This window comes from Myxocyprinus asiaticus, chromosome 44, assembly GCF_019703515.2.
Source record: "Myxocyprinus asiaticus isolate MX2 ecotype Aquarium Trade chromosome 44, UBuf_Myxa_2, whole genome shotgun sequence".
Taxonomy (NCBI): Eukaryota; Metazoa; Chordata; class Actinopteri; order Cypriniformes; family Catostomidae; genus Myxocyprinus; species Myxocyprinus asiaticus.
The window spans coordinates 10,132,052-10,155,601 of record NC_059387.1 but is presented as its reverse complement, the minus strand read 5'-3'; the positions used below and the strand labels follow the sequence as shown (position 1 = coordinate 10,155,601).

At 40.2% G+C, this 23,550-nt stretch overlaps 1 protein-coding gene across 6 annotated transcripts in view; it reads right to left on the bottom strand.

Annotated features, from left to right (window-relative positions):
- Positions 1–23,550, bottom strand: part of LOC127434714 (ras-responsive element-binding protein 1-like) — a 73,611-nt gene that overhangs the window by 36,324 nt on the left and 13,737 nt on the right. For 3 of the 6 annotated variants that reach the window (XM_051687624.1, XM_051687625.1, XM_051687620.1), the window contains exon 2: positions 2,020–2,111. The exons of 1 other annotated variant lie outside the window; for it this stretch is intronic. The gene's annotated coding sequence lies outside the window, so the exon portion shown is untranslated. Of the gene's footprint in view, positions 1–2,019; positions 2,112–3,176; positions 3,196–14,501; positions 14,614–23,550 lie in introns of those variants that run through there. 2 more of the 6 variants (XM_051687621.1, XM_051687623.1) reach the window with 2 other exon arrangements.

The window sequence follows — 23,550 nt, the reverse complement described above, 5'->3', positions numbered from 1 at the left end:
ATCTTCAGTTGTGTCAATGCCGTGTTTAACTCAAATTTAAGATTTCTGTACTGCTGTTTGCAGCGAAATTTCAATATCTCTTCCATCTCGGGCCTGCAGCCTCTCAAACAGGTTCTTGCTGGATGACAGAGTGCCTCTCCTCTCAAAGCGGATTAAAGCCTAACCACCACGCATCCATGCGTCACCACTAGCTCAACATCCTACCAAATCTCATTATGATTGGTGGAAAAAGTTTCAGTGTAGAAAAGTATGATAAACAGGTGAGTCTTGAGTTCTAAACTTGGAAATCTGCCGGTTTGAGTGCGTTACTACTACATCTTGGCGACATCTAATGACTTTTGTTATCACATCCCTGTTGGTATGTGCTGAAATTGTTTAGTCCTGTTCCGTAACTTTTAACAGATGCACCACAAGTCTGAGCATGGGGTACTACAGACTCGAAAGCATTGCTTGAGCAATACACCATGACTCATTTGAGCCCATGAATTCAGATGGAATCAGAGTTATCTGAAGACTAAACATGTTCCTATGAATAGAAGTAGAAATAGTCTGAGAACATCACCTTGTTAGTCTAGTCATGCTAATAATAAGAAACTGTGTAATAGCCTTAAGAATTTTGTGCCGTATTGATGCAAAAACGAGCAAAGTAAAATTGTGAGAGTGAAATAAATGGCAGTCTATGGATGCTTGCTTATAAACATTTGAAAATGTGTTTTGATGAATCAAGCAAATCATTTAGATAAAATTCCGATATTTTGCTGTATTTGGTGTTAAAGAATATCTTGCTTGGACAGGATCATACTTTCACCTAGATTTCACAGCTGTTTTACAGAAGAGAATGTTGACCTATGGCCCTGCTACCTGAGAACTCTTGAGAACGTGTGATGTAAAATACACTCATTTAGAATGAACAAACTGTTCAAATGAATCATTATTGAACAGAACGGTTACTTAATATGTTTTTATGATACCATAGAAACATTAAAAACACTTTTAATTCCATTTTAACTTATCCTACAAACGTAATTCGTATCATTCTAAAAAATTGCACTAAAATTAGTACCTATCATACAGTACTTCGATCAAATATCAAAAAGGTTAACTACAAAATTGGTATTAGCTGTGTATGCACTGTATGTACACTATTGTGTGATCTTTGTTGAGTCAATTTCATGAGTAGCCTTATATTCTTCATTTCGATCTTTATTTTTGACATTGAACAGCAATTTTTGTGTGAACTGAAGATACAATTCACTGGGACATACGACCGATTTCCATTTAGTTCAAAGTCTGGCCTTTGTCTTTATGTCTACTTGCATTCTTTCCTTTAAAGCAACAATCACAAACTCATTTTTCAAATTCCTTCCTGCATCTTGATGGAAAGCAATTTTCATAACAACCTTACCTGAACCAATAACCGTGTCATGTTTTCGACAGAAAATCTTTAAACATGAAAATGCAACAAGCTTTTAATTTCATGCAGAACAGCATGTACATAAAGGGCATGTGATGTTCCCAAGCATCTAGTCATTTGAAATCAAATTACAAAGTTTAAGGGTCTTTGTGTTTTTATAAAACACAATAATAAACTGTAACTTGATTATATCCATTTGTAGTGTTGCCCTAATGCAACTTAAAGGATCAAAACCAAATTATTCTTGCATACATGACATCTTCAATGTGTTTCGCAGTAATTGACCACATGCAAGAGCGGATAGTTGTACTGTGATGAATGACAGAGCGAAGGAATGTGTGCCAAGGGTGTAAAAATGCGTGACGTAACATGAAAGACAAGCGTAGCTGCAACTATAAACCAGCAAATATGAACAGATGTGGACAAAAGGATGATACAAAAAGAAATAGAACTAAAATATAAAGTTTCAGGTGAAACTTTACATGGGGACGGGGATCATAAGCAGGCCAGTCATCCATGCTGCACGTGCAAACAGTGAGGATGTTATGAAGTTGCGTGCTTGCACAGGCAGCCTCGGATTGGACCGGATGGTGAGGTATATTTACCCGTCCTGAGACGAGGTTGTATTATGCTGCTGGTGCTCAGGGGTTGAAGAGGGGCCGCTGTGCACCTCGCGTGTCAGCAACAACTGCTCACACTGCAGGGAGACCACAAAGAGGGAGTTTAATAGACATGCCTACAAAAACACAACTTTCATTCGGGATAACAGCACAATGAGGGATGAAGCACAAACCTTTGCCCTTCAAATCAGTTATAAAGTAATAAAATCACATTGCAAAACTTGCTGTGTAGAATAACATCCCAATGAAATGGCCCATCCCTCCCTATGGTTCACAATCTCAATGGCTGGAATTTGAACTGCGGTCAAGGTACAAATTAACTTACACCAAACTTTCCCCAAATGACTCTGTGAGGATAAGTTAGTATCAGCCTTCATTTTTTCCTTCCTTGTCAGAACCAAACAGAATCTCAACAGATTTCCAGAGAATTGGAACACCCATCATTGAAAGTTTGAATACGTTTGAAATTCAAAGTTTGAAATATGTTTGTTAAGTAAATATTTTGGCTTAATTGATTATGCTTTCAGCCATGAATGAATATGTACTGTTGTCCCGTTAACAACACATTTTACCATTTTTTAATTCTCAGTAGTTGAAGCAGAACATGTCCATGAGCTTTTTTTATAAACTTCAAGACTTTAGGGTTGAATTTATATAAATGTATAAAGGAAAGTGTAAATGCTATGTGCTGTGTCTGGTCACCATTTCTTTAACATTTTACCACCTTTTTGATCACACAATTTAATTTTAAATGGCCATGCGATTTTAAATGGCCAATATAGTTCAATATATTCCATGTAGTCTTGCAATTAATATTTGAGACTTCATAGAGAGTTCATTAAAAGTGCTAATAAAAACTACAAAAATAATAATTATAAAAGCAAAATGCTGTTAAGAAAGTTTTAGGTGGAGTATTGCATGTCAAATGTCCTTTATGCAGAATTTTGCAGAATTTCTCTAAAAATCCAGGGAGAAAATATATAAAAAATAATCCTAAAGAAGTCCTAATAAACATGATCAGGAGTTGATCAGCATCATTTCTTGCATCCCATATCAGTGACTGGCCCATTTAACGACAAAATAAGCTGTATGCAGACGGGATGGAGGTTACAGAGACACACAGATGAAGAGGAAAGACTTACACAGCTTTATCCTCTTTGTGAAGGAGCTTTTCAAGAGAGGAGACATGCAGAGGGGGTGATGGAGTTTGTGTGTATGTTAAAATGTGTGAGCCAGAGATGGCGAGAGAGACAGAGAGGCTTAACTGAACTGACTGAAGACAAATGACCACAAAAATTTCACAGCAAACTTTGCCGCAGGTGGTGGGGGGCGGAGAGAAGATGGAGAGACAAGCGAGGAGTCGCCAGGAGAGAGATGGAGGAAGGGAGAGACAGATTATCAGATTAGTGGCTGGTTAAGACTGCCTAATTGAGAGGCAAAGAGGCAGGTATAATGGCCTGGGTGGAGGAGACATTTTAGGTTGCTGCGGTCTTTAGAAACGCCAGAGTGTGTACGTGTGTGTGGATGGATGGATCTTAAATTCTGTCCCCGTGAAACACACCCAGTCTGTGTGACTTCTCCCATGTTACATTGCTCTGATGATGATGATGATGATGATGATAATAGGCTACTCATTGCACTGACTATAACTGGTTTTGGTATGAATCGCACAACAGTCAGAGCAAAATAAAGATAAAAACCAAGGCAGGGCTCGACGCTAAGGATTTTTTCTACTGGTCCGGTTGGGCCAGTGCTTCAGATTTTTACTTGCCCTGCCAAACTTTTCACTGGCCCCAACACAAAAATGTAAAATAGCTGTTTTTACCATCATGGCTTTAAAAAAAACAGTGTCTGAAGCTAAATATATTTTATATCCTGTATAATACGTTTTACATATTATTGTGTATTATTATTCCCCCAAAATCAAACAAGACCAACACTGACTGATACACAAAGCACAGAAAGAAAATACCAGTACAGTCCAGAAATGAGACATGTAACAGGTGTCATGAGGATGACACAAAGTAGACTGTCACCCTACAGCTGAAAATTTTGCTTCTTCTCATATCAAATGCCATTATCATGTCGAATTAATGTTTACGTTTTGAAATATTACCTAATTAAATTAAAATTTACATTTTGGATACTGAGCTCATGATTTTCAGGCAAGTGTATAACCGGGTTTTAACCGGGTTATTACGTTTCATTCCGCACTTCATCTCTAAAGGGAAATTAAGATAAAAAGTGCTTTTTTTTTTTTACTATGGGAACAATTCTTGGGCTCTGTCCCTTTAAGAGAGCGCATGCACGTTAAACAGCATTTACGCTGCACGGAGAGAGATGATGAGAGAGATGCACAGAGAGACAGGGATTTACAGTCCAATAGAAAGAAACTATTGATTTCTTGTGTTCCTATGAGTGGATTACTAATTTTCATCAACATGTTAGAATTTCACGCACTGTGAACACGGAATGTGGAAGACGTGCAATTCCACTCAAATTCATGAAGTGTTTTTTTTCTACACATTGGTAATCGCTGCTGCTCGGACACTCAGAAAAGAGCAAGGACAGTTCTAGAAGAGTGCGCTCGATGTCTGCACGTTCTTGTGCGCACATGCATCCAAATTATTGTGTGCACACAACTAAATATAAATCGCGCTCACTCGTCTCCAAGTGCTCGGTTAGAAGACTTTGTTTGCTCCGTGTAATTTTTGTGCTCTCACACTTGTTGTCTACTTGCACTATCGTTATAAATGCAGCACTGGCCCGATCGGGCAAGTGACAATTCTAGCAACTGGCCCGACTCACTCTCACACTGGCCCCGAGCCATCGGGCAGTCCTTACTGTCGAGCCCTGCAAGGGAAAAGAAAAGGAGAGAAGAAATTAAGAAATAATGACTAGCAAATCAGGGAATGAGCAAGAAATAATTTTTTTCCCCACCCATTTTCTCCCCAATTTGGAATGCCCAATTCCCAATGCGCTCTAAGTCCTCGTGGTGGTGTGGTGACATGCCTCAATCCGGGTGGTGGAGGACGAATCTCAGTTGCCTCCGTGTCTGAGACAGTCAATCCGTGCATCTTATCATGTGGCTTGTTGAGCACGTTACAGCGGAAACATAGCGCGTTTGGAGGCTTCACACTATTCTCCATGGCATCCACGCACAACTCACCACGCATCCCACCGAGAGCAAGAACCACATTATAGTGACCACGAGGAGGTTACCCCATGTGACTCTACCCTCCCTAGCAACTGGGCAAATTTGGTTGCTTAGGAGACCTGGCTGGAGTCATTCAGCACGCCCTGGATTCGAACTTGCGACTCCAGGGGTGGTCAGGGGTACCCAGGCCCCCAAGCAAGAAGTTTTAAATCATTTTACATGTGAATGAGGCATCATTAATGCGTGTTGCACAAACAGTATAGGACGAGTTATGCACTGAAGTGTAAAGACCAGGCTTTGGAGTTTGTTCAAAACCCTAAACATTATGAGCATAAGGAGGTAAGTTTTTTAAAGGAGCCATTAGTCACTTGCTACTGGTTTTATTTTAGCTAGATTTAGTTTAATAAGTGCAGGTGTAGGCTACATCCATTTTTGGCTTAGACCTGCTTGTGTTGGCACACCATGTGATTACCTCCACCTCCGTGTGTGAGCATGAGCACTTCAGAGTGTGTGTGTGTGTGTGTGTGTGTGTGTGTGTGTGTGTGTGTGTGTGTGTGTAAGAATGCTGCTGCTCTGTTTCTGGGCTGGATGACAGGCACAGACAAGTGCAGGAACTGACGTGTTTGAGAGCAGTTGGCACGCTGAGATATCACTGTTTCATAAGACTGGACCTGATGCAAAGACCGGGAGGTTGAGAGATTAAAAGGGGTGAAAGAAAGGAAAAAAACAGCACTGATGAATGAGAATGAGAGTAGAAGGCAAGGGGGCGTAAAAAGAGAGGTGAGAATCTGGACAAACGAGACAGGGCAGTTTCCTCATTTGCAACTTGAAAGACCGCACTGTATTAACTGCTCACTCCCTGGCTTGTTTGCTTTGTTTCTACTAAACACCATAGACAGTGAGGGGGAGGGGTACGGGTGGAGGGAGTTCCCAAAACCTGCACCACCCTGAGGTCGAGTATCCTTATCAATGCAGACCGTACACCCTACAAGATACAAACGCACAGCCTACAGAAGGGTTCATACTAATTACTGCAGTTAGACTATGCTACAAATGAGAATGGTCCACCATGCTACGGAAACTCAAAGTTTGACACCAAATGCTAGTAAAAATTATATAGCTCAGTTGTTTCTAGGTACTACTGTACCCTTAATCTGCATTCTTGCTTTAGTGTAGAGGTAACAAGCTCAGTACTCAAGGGGATCGACAGAGTTACCTTCAGATGTCTGTGCCTAATGCTCACTTGAGATATGCAGTGCATACTTAAGAATGACACATTTCAATAATACAATGATGAGTGAAATTATGCTTTGTGTATGAATTACATACTTGTGTGAAGCAGCTTATGTTTCAGGCCTAATTCTTAAAAAAGTACTGTGGCACTACCGTTGTACAGTAATGTATCAGATGGTATACCATGGTACTTTCATTAATAACATGGTTACTGTACTTGGTACTACAATAATAAGTCTATAGATCATCTGACACTACCATAATTGTTCAATATTGATATTCTTTGGAAAACTTTGACAAAAAACCCCACACATTTTAAAAATGAAATGCCACTAAGCATCCATCGAAGTAGGATGTTTCTCAATCATATAGCAGAAGTGCCTGCGATGCAATAAAAAAACATAAAAATGGAGCAAACTGAAATCATCTGACCAGCCGTTGTGTGGCAATGTGTGGAAATTCCAGCAAGGTTTGAGTTCCCTTTATAACTGAAGGTTTAGATTAGTACAGAAACAGAAAAGTGTTGGCCCATCAAACCAGAGAACAAAAGCAGACATGTCACTAACCCTGGTTATTTTCTCAATGAGAACTCCTTACTCAAGATATTCTTCTTCCCACGCATCTCTGGCCTCAACTACTGACAACAAGGAGACAGCACATCCAGTTTTGTCTGCAGACTTATTTTTCATGGTAACATGACTAATGATAGGAAAGAAACCAAGAAGGCAAGATGTGGCTACATCTAGCGGGCGGGGGGCGGGGGGGGGGGGGGGAGGGAGGGTGATACTTTTGCTTCAACAAAATGCACAAGCAAAATGAAGATGAGCTCTACTAATAAAAATGGGCCCCAATCCACATCTCCTTCAACCATAATGGTGTGAGGTTGACTATCACTTCGAAATATCTTCCAACAACTAAGTTATACATCATAACAGGTGTGCACTGTGCTGCGCAGGAAGTGGCTTTCATTTACAAATCAACCCTGGCTGTGTCGCCTTGGGGCAGAGCTTGCTTCATGCAAACCAGCACTGTATCTGTGCGAGCACCACAGATGCAGTCAAAAATGTATGCCAAAGTTTACAAATCATAGTCTGTCAAAATTTGGCACATCTTTTACCAAGAAGGCTTTCAGATGGATCCTTGCAACAAAGTACAATTGCATGGATGCACAAGAAGATCTGGTTCTTGCTGCACATGGATTCTTTTGGTGTTTGGGGGGGATGGGGGACTACCAGCCCCAGCTGTGGTGCAGGCACTGTAGTTCCTGGCTCTTCAGAGGTTAAGAGATGATGTAAAAAAGCCAGCAACAGGAGGGGTCCTTTGAAACGGATGACTCAGCTGTCAAGCCTCACAGGTGCCTGCGACAGGGACAAGTCTTTTACCCTCTTCCTTACAGTGAACAGGCCTTTATTTGGGCACATATGGTGCATCGGTTAGGCCAGACTTCACAGTGGGGTACTGCAAGAGTGGTTGACTAGTCACATGGGCGAGGTTAGAGGACAGGAACGGTCTCATATTCAAGCTCATCTCCATATCCATGCAAATATGCATGGATGCCTTCAGGGAGAAACAAGAGCCACAAATGAAAAGAATCACAATGATGTGAGACTACACTGGGGCGTTCATCCCAGGCTTACTCTGGTCAAACAGTTTGTGAGTGTAGATGACTGGGTGAAAGGAGGCTCTGAGCATCTAATCTCCTTCCCTCCCGTTGTTCTTGTTGTTGTGATCACTCCTTTATTAAGCAGACGTGTTCATGCAAGAGCACTCTAAATGTGGCCCATGGATATGAAGACATCTGCCATGTAAGGCTGGGCGGTATGATGGTGTATACTGCACGACAGTAGAAATGGGACATCCTTTAGAGATTTTGCTATGCTCATACCAAGGTACTGTATAAAGCAGGACTGCTTTACCTTATTAACACATGAGAGTGACAAAGAAACATGGATGTAATGTGAAAATACAGGTCAGGATGTGTCCCAAATAAATCAAGACAAGAAAGAGTTATTATTATGGGATGTTATTTAGCACAACGTAAAGCTAAGGTCATTCATATACGGTTGGCGAGCGACATTGCAGCATGCCGCCTTATTAGTTTACAATTCAACTAATGTGTGCTCAAAGTTGTCCATATATTATCTGAACTTGTTATTATGGGAGAAAAGTAGTTGTTTAGGCTGGCGAGCAACATTACAAATTGTTGCATTATTAATTTAGTATTCAGCTAATGCACATTCAAAGGTGTGCATGAATTGTCTATTTCACAATGAGAACTATATTGTGATATATACCAATACCGCAATATAAAATTACTCATGCCGTGATATAAGATTTTGGTCATAACAAGCACTTAAACTGTTAGGTCTTGAGTGCAGCTGCAGGGGTTCGGGGTCATTTTTTCCCCAGCAATTAGGCTAAAGTGGAAAAGATAGCAAAACAAAAGTCTGATTTTGTACTTGGCCGTGACGTTCTATACACTATGTTGTTTTTCATTTTGTTTCAGATGTATTCTGTGCAAAATATGAACTTTTAATTCATCCATGGAAAAAATCCTCCTGGGAAGCAGTCACATGGGAATTCCTCCATCCTCCTTCCCACTTTCCCTCATTCCCTCTCTCTCTCTCTCTCTCTCTGCAACACTAGTCGGGTGGCAGCTTTTATGGCAGAAAGGACGCAGCAGGCCCATGCCGTTCTCCTTTGGCAGTTGTCTATCTGTGCAACAAATGGAACATTTATTGAGGGGCAGCAGTGACAGCTCAGCTCCATAAATCAAGGGGCACACGGAGGGCTCTCCAAGCCTTACTCAGGTGCCACAGCAAAAGCATCAGTAACTAGAATAACTTAATTATCTTCAATATCTTCAACTTCTGATTGAATATCATAGGTGATAGAGAGGGAAGCTCTGAAATCTGCGTCCATGTTAACAAGTTTGTCTTAACCAGATGCAACCTCAACAACCAACAAGACATTGAGCGCGTTTACATGCACAATCTTAGGCTGATTATGATAGAGTTAATTACATTAACTCGAGCAATGTTGTGAGTTGGGGGCGGGACTATCTCTTTGTCTTATAAGCCGACAGCGTGTAAGGTCACGAAAATGCCTTCAACGTTTTTCCTTTATCAGGGTAAGGTCATAAACTGTTTAAGCATAAACCGATTAGCACCCGAAGATTTTTGCCCAATAAATTTGTGTCACATGTAAACACCTTTACCGGTTTATCCAATGTGTAAAAATATTGTTCAAATTTTTTTTTTACGAAATGTCATGTAAACGTATTTCTTACATTGTCTGATTTTTTAAATAAGCACATTTTTCATAGTTATCAGCGTATTCATGTGCATGTACTTTAAATGCACAAACATAATGCATACATTTTTATGCAAGTAAAAAAATGAAAATAAATAATAAACCCTAAAGCTAAACATGATGAAAGCCTTTGCTTGGAGGAGCTAGTTTCCTCACAATTCCTCAAAATTAAAGTATAGAGATGCTTATGATAACCATCTCTTTTTAAGCACCATTGAGGTATAGGTGTGGCTGTTGGTTTCACGAAGTAAACTCGAAATTCTCTGTACACCTGAGAACACAAAGACAAGGCGGAGGAGGAGGAGCTGGGGGGTACCTCCAGGCCTTTTCAGGCCTGTTAAGCTGGCAAGCTCCTACAAGCTATCCTGAAAAGAGGCCCACGATGCTGTGAACAAACATCCTGTAAATACTATGCCGTGAATGCACCATTCCTACAATGGGATTTCCTCCCAATTGTGTGAAACAACATTTAAAATTAACTAAATAAAAACAAAGGTACTACTCTTAATGACAAAAAAACTGCAAATAAACCAGATCAACACAAATATTCAGAGGAGCGTTTAATGTTTTAAAGCTGAAGTGTGTAACTTTTTCTGTGTTCAATACTTTCTCCTATCCCAGCTTAATATGCAGAGACAACTATAAGTAAGCCATTTATAGGTTAATTTTATTGAAAACTGTAAACACTGTGTCTCTATAGCACTATGAAACACTATGTTTGTTTTAAGCAACCCGTCTATACAAACACAATTACATTAACTCGACCAATGGTGTGAGTTGGGGGCAGGACCATCTCTTTGTCTGACCAACGACAGATGGGGGCGTATTCAGAAAGCTGTTTTGAAAACAGTTTATTTTTGCAATTCCATCTGGTGGTGCAGAAATTACATATTTCAGCTTTAATACATTTTAATAAAAAGGCAGACAAAGCAAGACTGTAGAAGCCTGTTTGCCTGATTTTCCCATTTGACGATGATTCACTCGATAAATAACGTGCTAAAACGCAATGAATCATCTCTGAGAGAATAGCTGGTCAGGTTTAGAGGCTTGCATGCTGCCACTCTGGATTCTCCATCATCTGTTTGAAAGAACAGAAAAGCCACTGGAGGGGAGACTGATAGAGAACTAGGCAGATATGCCTCTTACAGCATGCTATAATGGAGCTCTTTGTGAAGTCTAGAAGAATACAGCCTTCATCAAGCAATGCTTAGGCCATCTCTATGTCGCTCATACGAGCACACATAAACAGACATGCAGTGACCACTTATGATTTGCGACCGACAAGACTCTTTATTTCTCCTTTTTTATCCCTCGCCCAACAAGCGTTCTTCTTCAGGCGAGGGGAAGAAAGGAGATTTGTAAAAGCACTCATTCGATAACTAGAGGGCCCAGTTCTGACAAACCAGCTCTGTTGTTATCGTCAGTTGCTGTGCATTCCCTGACATTCACTCCCTCGTATTTCAATCAATCACTCTATCAGTCCTGGACCTCCCCTCCCCTCTGGTCCCCTATTGGCTTAGGTTCCAATGTTACATGGCCTAAACTCCAAAGCAAGGATCGAAGCCAAAGTACAAGGCCAAAACATCAGCCAACTGGTGCTCTGGCAGCAGTCACCCACCCACTTTTAAGACCCCGCCCCAAAAAACCAACCCACGTGACTCCCTTCGACCTATCACTGCCTGGGCTGCCAGCTGTTTGCTATTGCCAATCGCCTGAGTGACAACCCGGCCGGCGGTTGCAGCAGGGATCATCCATCACACTCCAGCATGTGCTGACGCGCAGGGCTTCTCGGCTACACTGAAGCGACTCCCTAGCATCATATCACGTACTGCCTCCCCCCTCCTCCCATGCCTGAAATAAGAGTCACATTGTTTTTTTTTTTCGTACTGCTCCAGAGTTTTTGTGCTGGGCTCTCTCTACATAGGCTGCTGCCTGAGGACATGCTCCTACAAGAGAGCGATTCATCTAGAATGGGGGGGGGGGGGGGCGGCGCTGGAACTTCAGAGTAGAATTTGAAGGCTGAGCATGTTAAAGTCCTGATTTGTCCCCCCAGATGTGGTAGCGTGGTGGTAAGCATCAGGCTGACCATCCTACAAAAGGCTGTAGATGCAGCATACGAACAAAGAATGTGCCACAAAACAAAGAACTCAATGCAACAGAATAATTCTCAAATTCAAATCCAATTAAAATTATTAATTTAGTTCATCTTATGAGCCAAACAGCATTTCAAACTGGAGATAATCGGTGGAGATAATCATACTTTTTGAAATTCCATCATACTTTTCAGAACGCTTTGGATAAAGGGACTGCTAAATTAATAAATGTAGCCTAAATGTAATTGCTATGCCCAAATATGTATAGTAACCTACTATCTGAAATTTTATTATAAAAAAAAATCAGCAGTTACAGAAATACTCAAACCAGCCCGTCTGGCACCAACAATCATCCATGCAATTATCCAATCAGCCAATCGTGTGGCAGCAGTGCAGTGCATAAAATTATGATGTGATCTCAGTGATTTGGACCGTGGCATGATTGTTGGTGCCAGATGGGCTGGTTTGAGTATTTCTGTAACTGCTGATGCAGGTTGGCGCCGTTTTGTCAGCACGAGGAGGACCTACACAATATTAGGCAGGTGGTTTTAATGTTGTGGCTGATCGGTGTATATATATATATACACACACACACACACACACAGTGCATCCGGAAAGTATTCATAGCGCTTCACTTTTTCCACATTTTGTTATGTTACAGCCTTATTCCAAAATTGATTAAATTCATTATTTTCCTCAAAATTCTACAAACAATACCCCATAATGACAACGTGAAAGAAGTTTGTTTGAAATCTTTGCAAATTTATTAAAAAATAAAAAAATGAAAGAAAATCACATGTACATAAGTATTCAAAGCCTTTGCTCAATACTTTGTTGAAGCACCTTTGGCACCAATTACAGCCTCAAGTCTTTTTGAGTATGATGCTACAAGCTTGGCACACCTATTTTTGGGCAGTTTCTCCCATTCTTCTTTGCAGGACCTCTCAAGCTCCATCAGGTTGGATGGGGAGCGTCGGTGCACAGCCATTTTCAGATCTCTCCAGAGATGTTCAATCGGGTTCAAGTCTGGGCTCTGGCTGGGCCACTCAAGGACATTCACAGAGTTGTCCCAGAGCCACTCCTTTGTTATCTTGGCTGTGTGCTTAGGGTCGTTGTCCTGTTGGAAGATGAACCTTCGCCCCAGTCTGAGGTCCAGAGTGCTCTGGAGCAGGTTTTCATCAAGGATGTCTCTGTACATTGCTGCATTCATCTTTCCCCTCGATCCTGACTAGTCTCCCAGTTCCTGCCGCTGAAAAACATCCCCACAGCATGATGCTGCCACCACCATGCTTCACTGTAGGGATGGTATTGGCCAGGTGATGAGCGGTGCCTGGTTTCCTCCAGACATGACGCTTGCCATTCAGGCCAAAGAGTTCAACCTTTGTTTCATCAGACCAGAGAATTTTGTTTCTAATGGACTGAGAGTCCTTCAGGTGCCTTTTGGCAAACTCCAGGTGGTCTGTCATGTGCCTTTTACTGAGGAGTGGCTTCCATCTGGCCACTCTACCATACAGGCCTGATTGGTGGAGTGCTGCAAATGGTTGTTCTTCTGGAAGGTTCTCCTCTCTCCACAGAGAAACGCTGGAGCTCTGTCAGAGTGACCATTGGGTTCTTGGTCACCTCCCTGACTAAGGCCCTTCTCCCCCGATCGCTCAGTTTGGCCAGGCGGCCAGCTCTAGGAAGAGTCCTGATGGTTCCAAACTTCTTCCATTTACAAATGATGGAGGCCACTGTGCTCACTGGGACCTTCAATGCTGCAGAAATTTTTCTGTACCCTTCCCCAGATCTGTGCCTTGATACAATCCTGTCTCGGAGGTCTACAGACAATTCCTTGGACTTCATGGCTTGGTTTGTGCTCTGACATGCACTGTTAACTGTGGGACCTTATATAGACAGGTGTGTGCCTTTCCAAATCATGTCCAATCAACTGAATTTACCACAGGTGGACTCCAATCAATTTGCAGAAACATCTCAAGGATGATCAGTGGAAACAGGATGCACCTGAGCTCAATTTTGAGTGTCATGGCAAAGGCTGTGAATACTTATGTACATGTGATTTTTTTTTCCGTTTTTTATTTTTAATACATTTGCAAAGATTTCAAACAAACTTCTTTCACATTGTCATTATGGGGTATTGTTTGTAGAATTTTGAGGAAAATAATGAATTTAATCCATTTTGGAATAAGGCTGTAACATAACAAAATGTGGAAAAACTGAAGCGCTGTGAATACTTTCCGGATGCACTGTGTGTGTGTGTGTGTGTGTGTATATATATATATATATATATATATATATATATATGTTTTAAATTACATTATATTATGCAATAGAAAAATATTTCTGTCCTAATTATTTGCTCCTTACCCATGAGCCCTTATTTCTCATGAAGCAAAACCTTTGAGATTTCATTTCTTAATTTTATCACTCCACAGAAAGAAAAAAAAAAATGTGTGTCTTCCAGAAATTCTTTTTGTTATACTGGTTTAAAGTCTCTTCACATCTTGATAGCAATCAATAATTTAAGTGGTCTAAATGTAAAAAAAAAAAAAATATATATATATATATATCTTCTGTGGAAGGGACAGGACTAAAAAATGATCGACCAATCATTGCATTCGTTCCGAATGTAATGATAGGATGTCCTTCCTGTCTGTCAATCTATATTTGCATACCGCCACGCAACTTGTTCGCGCAGACAATCACACGTCATCAGCGCGGGTTCCTTGACGCTGTGCAGAGTGAGCACGAGAATGGAAGGCGAACCGCAGCTATCTTATGTTCCTCCTGAACCACCAGTAAAAGGAAACAAGAAAAGAAAGACCATGTTAGAAACTTCTACAATGAAAAATCTTCTGGATCAAGAGCATGCTAAAAGCAGAATTAACATTGTGTGATAGAGGAGGCGTGGCTTTGGAGACACCTCTGAAGCGAGGGAGGGCTCTATGCTTTCAAAGCTAACTTGCTAACCTCTCTGGATTACACACCCTAGCTTTAAGTCGGAGCACTTTGCGTTCACAATCAAAGTTTATATTTGTTCGTTTATATTTTCGTGGGAGTTTGGCGCGATACTCTGCTGATGGCGCGTGCATCAAAGCGAGAAGGGCTTCACGCGCTCTTCCAGACAGGAGCTTCTCTGGTTGACATCCACAGTGCAGCTCAGATGAGTTCAACTGAATAACACACAAACGTGCCATTGATGGCATTAATATATATCCGCTTAAAATTCCATTATTGGGACATAAAAATCCGATTGGAATTTGAAGTGCACAATAATTGCGGTTACCTCAAATAACCGTGATCAGACGATTATTTAATAATCGCGAAAGGCCTACACACAACACTTGCGCACACTGGAAAAAAACAGTAATAATGCTGGTAAAGGTGTTTACATGCAGAGAAAAATCGGGGTAATGGACAAAAATCTACCTGTGGCGATCAGTTTCTCGTTTATGAACTTACATCTATAAAGGAAAGCCATTTAAGTAATTTACATGACCTTGCATGTTGTTGGCTTATTAAGCATCATTGTAAGATCTTGTATGTTAACACGCTCACTGTCCATCACAAGATAGCTACTTTTTTGCATAGGCTACTTGTATTGTTCTTCAAGTGTCAATTAGCTTGAAACCACCTTCTAGTGATGACTCTGAATGACATCAGCCGATACAGAAATGAAAGAAAGTAAACAAGCACAGCAGTACTCAAAGGAGGGGTGGAGATTACAAAGCAATCTCTTTTGTAATTCCATGACACTCTATAGAGGCGTTAGGACACAAGCATTTCGGCTGCAGGACAGCAAAGGCCTAATTTCCATCTCTAAAGGCCCCCTTAATGTTTGCCCACAAATTGATAAAGAGTGGGTACAGATGTAAGGCGGCACCAGAGTGGGTACAGATTGGTGATTGTGACAGCCTTCAACATTGTGTGGATCTGAAAGGATAAAAGGGGTTAAAACACGCAGAAAAGGACAATACGACTTTCAAACAAAGGCAAACAGGCTTAGCAGAAACCATCACATGGCTCAACAAAGGAAAAAGTTCTGGTGTCCTCCATTTTGGAGAGCTATAAACACACTTTTCTTGGAGAGAGGTTCTTAGAACACGACCTGATTAAGTATTTCATGTTTACTACTAACAAACGTGCCAGATTCTTTTCCTGACTGCGTTTTTTTTGGGGGGTGGGGCAAAATTTCAAATGCAACCATTTATTTGCCTACTCTTGAAGAACAACTCTCTTAATGTAGCACAATACTTATCATAATTATGAAAACCTGAAAAAACATCCAGTATCCACCATTTCCTGTTCAGCAGAGGTCTAACAGGCTTGCATACGGCCTTGTGGGATAGGCCATTTCCTTAGCAAGGCATGAAACATTGGGCTGAATCACAAACACAGACAGGCAGCTCGAAATTAATGACTCTGACATCATCAGGCAAGGATCAAATGATTTAACACCACAAATTTTGCATTCAAATGAAATGGGATGGTCTAAAACCCAATAACAAACCATATTAGGGTTTTTCCTGGGTCAAAATGGTCTTCGTGGTGGCTAACATACAGTTATGAATGATGCGGTTTTTTTTTTTTTTTTACATTATTGCAATTAATATTTAAGATATTTAGTTGCATTAAATGTTTATAATAAATATTATTTATTTTTGATCATCTGAGCATCTAGAAACTACTGAGTTCAACAGTTTTCGTACTTCAAGGTGCTGTAGGAAATAAAACTTAACATCTTATTTCTATAGGCCTAAATATAATATTCACGAGTACACCACTTTACTGATTTGGGACTGTTCTTCTATAGAGGAAATGTTTGATTCCTACTCCATATAAGACTCTTAATGATTTGGGAATCATTTTAATTTAAAAACATCTGAAGCCAAAACCAGGCCAGTTTGTTTCTTAATCTCAAACATCAAGAAATATGTTACAGTATTACACATGACTTTGTTGAAAATGTAGAAAGATCCAGACTTTTATTCTATATTGTACTTGCCCTTATGTTTACCATAGTTCTTTCATTGTTTAACAGTTGCATTTGTAATGCCATAATCACAAGAAAGACCATGGCTGGTTCCTCATTACACTGGTTAGGTATTTAGTCTTTCTTAAAAACAAACAGTATATTTGTATGAAAAAAATAATAGCCTAAACACATTTAAAAGCATATTTTTTTCATAATACAACTGCTAAAGTTGTAATGAAAAATTCTGTAAAATTCACTGTGATCAATGTTAGTGTTGATGATGTGTAGATTAGTGGTCAACCGATATGGGTTTTTTAATGGCCAATGCCAATGCCGATATCCAGAGAGCAGGGTGGCCGATAGGCCGATTCAATGCAGATATATCACACAATTTAATAAAGTAAATAACATAAATATAAAATTGTTAAAAAATATTCATTAACTCTTATTTAGCACTATATTTACTAAATTTCAAACAAAACTTTAACTTTGTAAAAAAAAGAATCTAAAAAAAAGTATTTCTTAAATTGCAGATAGCAGTTTCTTCTGATTTCTGTTTAGTCATCAAATTTTAGTAATTTATTTGCACATGAGGAAATTGTTAATATATTAGGAAGATGGAAATAACAGCACACTCAGTAGTCCAGCAACCATGGATGGCTACTGCGCATCAACGATCGCATTTTCTTAAATACCAAATCAAACCAATTGTACACACAGTGAATATGACATTTACTCATAGCGCACGTTACATGCTTTCACTTTGAAGCTGCGCTCATGTGCTCTTGCGGATGCAGCGCTAGCAGCAATCTCCTGACAGTTTAAATGGCATGGATCGCCTGCATGGATTGTCACGGACTGACTGTCATGATTTGTGAATCAGAGGAACTTTTGATCCTGATCCTGAAGTTTTTGATTCTGGCTGATTGAATACACACTTCATAGGAAGATATTAGATGAGCACTTGAAGGGAAGAAAACACTGGATTTTCATGAGGTTCATGAATTACATCTGTTTAAACGAGACACTTGCATATTTGCAAATGGTATATAATATACATTTTATTGATATTTGCCTTTTATCATTAGAAAAGAAAGTTAAAAGTGACAGGGAACTGCTGAGGGGAGGCTGACAGAATACAAAATTTAGAGGTAAATAAACGAGCGTTCCACAGGACGCTGGATGTGCACAAGTTGTGTGAGGTTGGGTATTACATCTGTTTAAACAAGATATGTGCATATTTGCAGACGGTATATGATATTAGTAGCAGGCGATTCTCTATGCCCTCAAACAAATCGGCCAAACGGTAAAATTTATCAGCCAATGTCGATAATTAAAAAAGTCAGAATATCGTCCGACTTATCGGTCGACCACTAGTGTAGATGATAAATGTCGTATAATTGATGCTGGTGCAGGTGTTTTCTCTTTCCCTCGTAGGTGCTGTTCAGAATTTCGGAGCTGTCTAGGCATTTGAAACGGTTGAATCACTACATAGCTCTTTAGAATAGTTAATTCTCATGTAAAACTCAAATGGGTCGCATACGTTTTGTTGTCTGCACCAGCGCCATGATATCAAGGGAAGCCCAGTTTAATCACGTGTGTGATCCGCTCTGTGCTACCCTGTGTCCGGAGCTCACATATAGAGGGAAGCTTGGTTGATGCGCGCACACCGGCGTGTTCCAAAGATACATGAGGATAGAGCAGAGTGCAACACTTGCACGAGTGGTTGTCTGTGTATCACGTCACACGCACGTAAAACCAGTCTTCAATCACCCCGTGCATTCGCATTCTACATGAGAAGCGTTTTTAGCGCTTACATATTTAGCGCTTGTAAAGTGGCAAAAGCAAGACAACTATAATTAAAAATATATATATATTTGGCAGCCCGAAATTTCGCTTGGGCAGCCGCCAAAAAATGTTCAATGCAAGAAAATAATTATTATTAAGGCAATTATTAGTAGTAAGTTACCAAATGGCCCAGGCCTTTTCAACTTCCGACACTTTATAAATCAAAGACCAGGGCACATGAAGGATTCATCTTCATCCGAAAACATAAGTAATTGAGATTGAGGTGTAGAATTTTTGGGACCATTTAAGCATGAAAAACTTTCAGAAGATAATCAATTCTAACATGCATGACCACAAAATATAGGCCAGTAGTTTAACCCAAACATGCAACATTTTGTTAAGGTTGTACTTTCAGAGGGACCCTTGATCTAGTCTTCTCATGAGCCAGTCAACAGCCTAGTTATCTTCATGTCTCTCTGATTAGGTTTATTATTGCCTCAGGTGAACTTTTCCCAAGCACTTGGTAGCAAAGTTCACAAGTGAAGCCCCAACTCCCTGGTTAATGATAACACTCCTCCTGACACAAATGTTATGTGATGCTGAGGATGGTGGATAGAACAAGATGGAAGGAAGCAAGTGAAGGAATCCCAAGCATTTTCTGATGACGGACTATGATGAAGTTTTGAAATGTGGCAGCTACTGCTCATCCCTTCTTGTAATCTCACTGGCAGGCACAGACAGGTTGGATTATACTTCGATCACACTGTTGTTTGGAACCACACTGGGAAATCCAACCAGCAAGAGCTCGGGAGATGACAGTGTTTGTTTAGCACAATGATGAATAGGAAGACGAGTCTGGTACACAAATTGCAAAAGATGGTTTGAGCTTTAGCATTGGGGTTTTCGAATTTAATTTTGTCTTTCAGGGTCACTTAGTAGACCCTTTCTTTACCATAACTGACTGGCAGACCTAGCCAGTTCAAGGAGATGTCTGGGTGGGCCCCTCAGTAACATCTGAGAATGCAGGCTTGCTGTTAAGTAGGTGTAGAAGGAGGGCGTTTCAGTCTGCTCATTGTGTGCACAGCCCCTGACGGGAAAGGCCAGGTTTCAGGAGAAGAAAGAAACGCTGCTCGCTGTCTTTTGTGCTTTCTCCTCAGGGGTGTGTCAGCAAAGCCTGCCCCATGGACTCCTTGTTTCCCATGGGAGCTTGACGGTGTACCATTAACCCCAGACCAGTGAGGCGGACAAACCTCTACCTTTTCACCTGGCCCTTCATAATCACAGCCCAAAAATGTGGGCCAGAGCACCCACGTTAGAGACCTAGGTCTATGATACAACCCCCTCCCACCCTTGATTTCAGCCAGCTCCATCACAGGGATGCATTTATTTTGGAAACAGTAGCAAGCTTATCAGCATCTGCTATCTTTTCTAATGCTGATGTCCCAAAACAGCAGGAGTGTGGCCCAGTCAAAACAGATGACCTCCCATCATCCACTGGTGTGATGCAAGCACATGACTTAGTGCATGTCACCATATGGGTGTGGCTTTCGAAACCGTTCATACCTGATTCTTCTGCGTCAATACTTGCATGGTTAGACTGACACAGATTTTAGTCAGACCATGTCAAGTGTGAGACGGTGTGAATTAAGGTACAAACCGTCTTACCAAATAAAGTTTGCTGAGACAGCAGAAGAATGTAACAGGGCAGTCAAATGTGACCAACCTTTTTGTCCTAAAAAGAAGAGAAGTTCCTCATCCTGTCACTAATCAAGGCCTTAGTGTAGCATAAACAAAAAACTCAAGGAACTCTGGTGGAGTTTCAAAGCTGTGAGTTCCTGCCTCCCTTCCCCATACTTCACTCAAATTTTTTTTTTCTTCACTCACTCCCTAAGTCTCTGCCTCCGTCCCAAGGCCAGTCTAGTAATCTCATCTTCCCATTCTCCCTACTCTCCCCATGAGCTGTGCAAAGGGATGCTCTCAGGTAGAGGCCCTTGTGTTTGCACAAGAGGTTTACAAGCCTGAGGAGCAGCAGGACTAGGGGCATGCGCTCCGGTCTCTGTGGATACGAGGTGTGTCCTGTGTTTGCAGAACAAACAACTACCTTTTCAGCTCATGAAAGGAGACGGCAGGACATTATGTGTGTGTGGGTGTGGATGGGTACGTGTATGGTTTAGTTTAAAAGAAGAGGGTGACTGGGAAGGTTGTTATGCACTTGAATTATCTGTTTCTTATCTATCACTGGATAAACAGCTAAAGGGAAAAGCTTGATTACCAAAGAGTTTACCATAAACCGACTTTTCAGTCCACCACAACAAAGCACAATTTTCAACATGTAACAATTTTTTATGGCACTATGCTTTAGTGATTATGCCGAAAGAAAACTAGATTTTTACATTTTCAGAGGAAAATGTGAGTGCTGTTTGCCAGTGCAAAATTTACCGCCACTAGCGAAATTAGGGTAATGGTCAGAAATTGACCTTTTCTGTTTACGCTTATGCTGTTTATAGGGCTAGGCATTAATAATGTTTTTTCTGCAGGCTCGGTTGGGCCAGTATAGTCCATATTTTTACTTGCCGCCACCACTACCACACACACACACAAAAAAAAATAAAATAAATAATAATAATAATAATAATAAATCCTACCACAAAAAATTACAAAAAACATTTGTAATAATTTATTTTTCTAAATATTTATATATTCATTTGTTGTTGTTTTTTTCTTTACAAAAAAAAAAAAAAAAAAAAAAAAAAAAAGGTTTTTTATTTGCAATCAAATGTGGAAACTTTTTTAGTTTTAATGTAATTCCATGACAGCTATAAAGTCAAACAAATATGATGCTAAAAATTAAAGCTTGGTTGGATTAGTACCAAACAGGTATAGATTGGTCTTTCTTGCACTTTTGACAAAACCTCACCAGTGTTTGCCAGATCCAAATGTGTAAGTTTGCAAGGCATAAAAAAAAATTTATGAAATCAACAAAAGTGAGATTGTGTGTCAGTGCTGGACTGGCCATATAGGTTAAGTGGCAGTTCTATCAGCTGGCCCAAAACTCTCTCACACTGGCTCTGGGGCCGCGGGACATCCTTATTGTTGAGCCCTGGACGTTTATGACCCTATTCCGATAAAAGAGCACAGCTTAATGCATTTACATGACCACACACGTTGCAGGCCTATTAAAGGAATAGTTCACCCAAAAATGCCATCCCAGATGTGTATGACTTTCTTTCTTCTGCACAACACAAAGATTTTCAGAAGAATCTCTCAGCCTTTTTAGGTCCATATACTGCAAGTAAATAGTGACCAAACTTTGAAGCTACAAAAAGCACATAAAGGCATCATAAAAGTAATCCATAAGACTCCAGTGGTTTAATCAATGTCATCTGAAGCAATCCCATCTATTTTGGGTTAGAACAGACCAAAATGTAACCTTTTTTACAGTACATCTTGCTAGGAAGTGTAATTGAGCTTGAAATCATGATCGACAATAAGACTGCTGATGTCAAGATTTGTAGTGAAAAAGGAGTTACTTATGGATTACTTTATACTTCCTTGTGTGCTTTTTGGAGCTTCAAAGTTTTGGTCACCATTTACCTGCATTGTATGGACCTATAGAGCTGAAATATTCATCGAAAACATGCTCTCTGTTTTTGATCACTTGGAATAGTAATAGCACAAACTCAGAAAAGGTCAGAACAGACAAGGAACAAAAGTGGCACGCCGTTCCTCCCAAATGCACTTTGAAATTGAATACAAGTACAAATGCAAATTTAGAGCAAAATGATCCATTGTTTTAGAGGAGTACCTGTGTTAGCGGAGCTTTAGATGTGTGTGCTTCTCATTTGTCACTGCATATTGATATTAGAAACACTGAAGATCTGTGAATTAGTGGTGCACCAATCAGGAAATTTGAGGCCAATACAGATCACAGATTTTTTAACACTGAGATCGGCCAATACAATTCAGATTTTGTATTTTTTTTTTAAAGTGCTCTACGCTTCATTTTTAGAAGTTACATGCTGCAGCTATGTATTTATGCTGCACACTGTAAATTAACATTTAAAACAGTTCTGAGTAGTTCTGTTGTCACTTGCAATGATCAGTGTGACATACTGGCAACCAGTAAACACCATGAGAGCATCACACACACAGCAGAGATACAGTATGTTCAAAAATAAGAAATATATCAATTACAAGCACCAAAACCGCTTCAGTGATAAGTTATTAATATCTATGATATCTATAATCTTTGGCGTTTTGTTGTAACACATATCACTAAATATTATTGAAGGTTAAACTGTAATTATTGGTACTGTGACATACACATCTTTGATTTAAATTGGGGTTCTCACAAAATAGCACTTGGATGAGTAACTGATGGAGACTGAGAGCACCTAGAGTGGAAAGCACGCATGTTGGAAAGTGAAAAGCACGCATGAATACTCAAACCATCTCTGTTGCTCTACACACTGTCTGACTGTCACGACTCATGCAACATCACGTATACTAAAATTTGTATTTGCATCTTTAATTGTTGTTTAATTTGTTTTTACATCCGTCTGCAGTATCTTTGTCCTATCCTTGTCTAACTGTACAGCGAGTCTGAAATACTACCACAATGACTCTTGAAAACGGGCATCGCAATATTCATACACATGTAATTCACAAAAATTTTTAAATCAAATCAGCACACTTATCAGAATTACAGCATGTCTGAAAGTGTTAATTCGCGAATGCTTAGAATTGCCCTTAACTCACCCTCTAGTGGTCAGTGTTATGTTTCGAGGGCTGAGCAAGCGCTCATTCATTACAGTGGCAGTGGCAATAAAAAAAAAATTTAAAAAAAGGATCGGCCCTGAATCTAGCCATGATAGCAATCGCAGATTAAAGACACTTTTTATGTCTGCTTTCGTATCCGTTTTTTCACATTTTCCAATGTAATGTTTTTTTCATCACAAAAC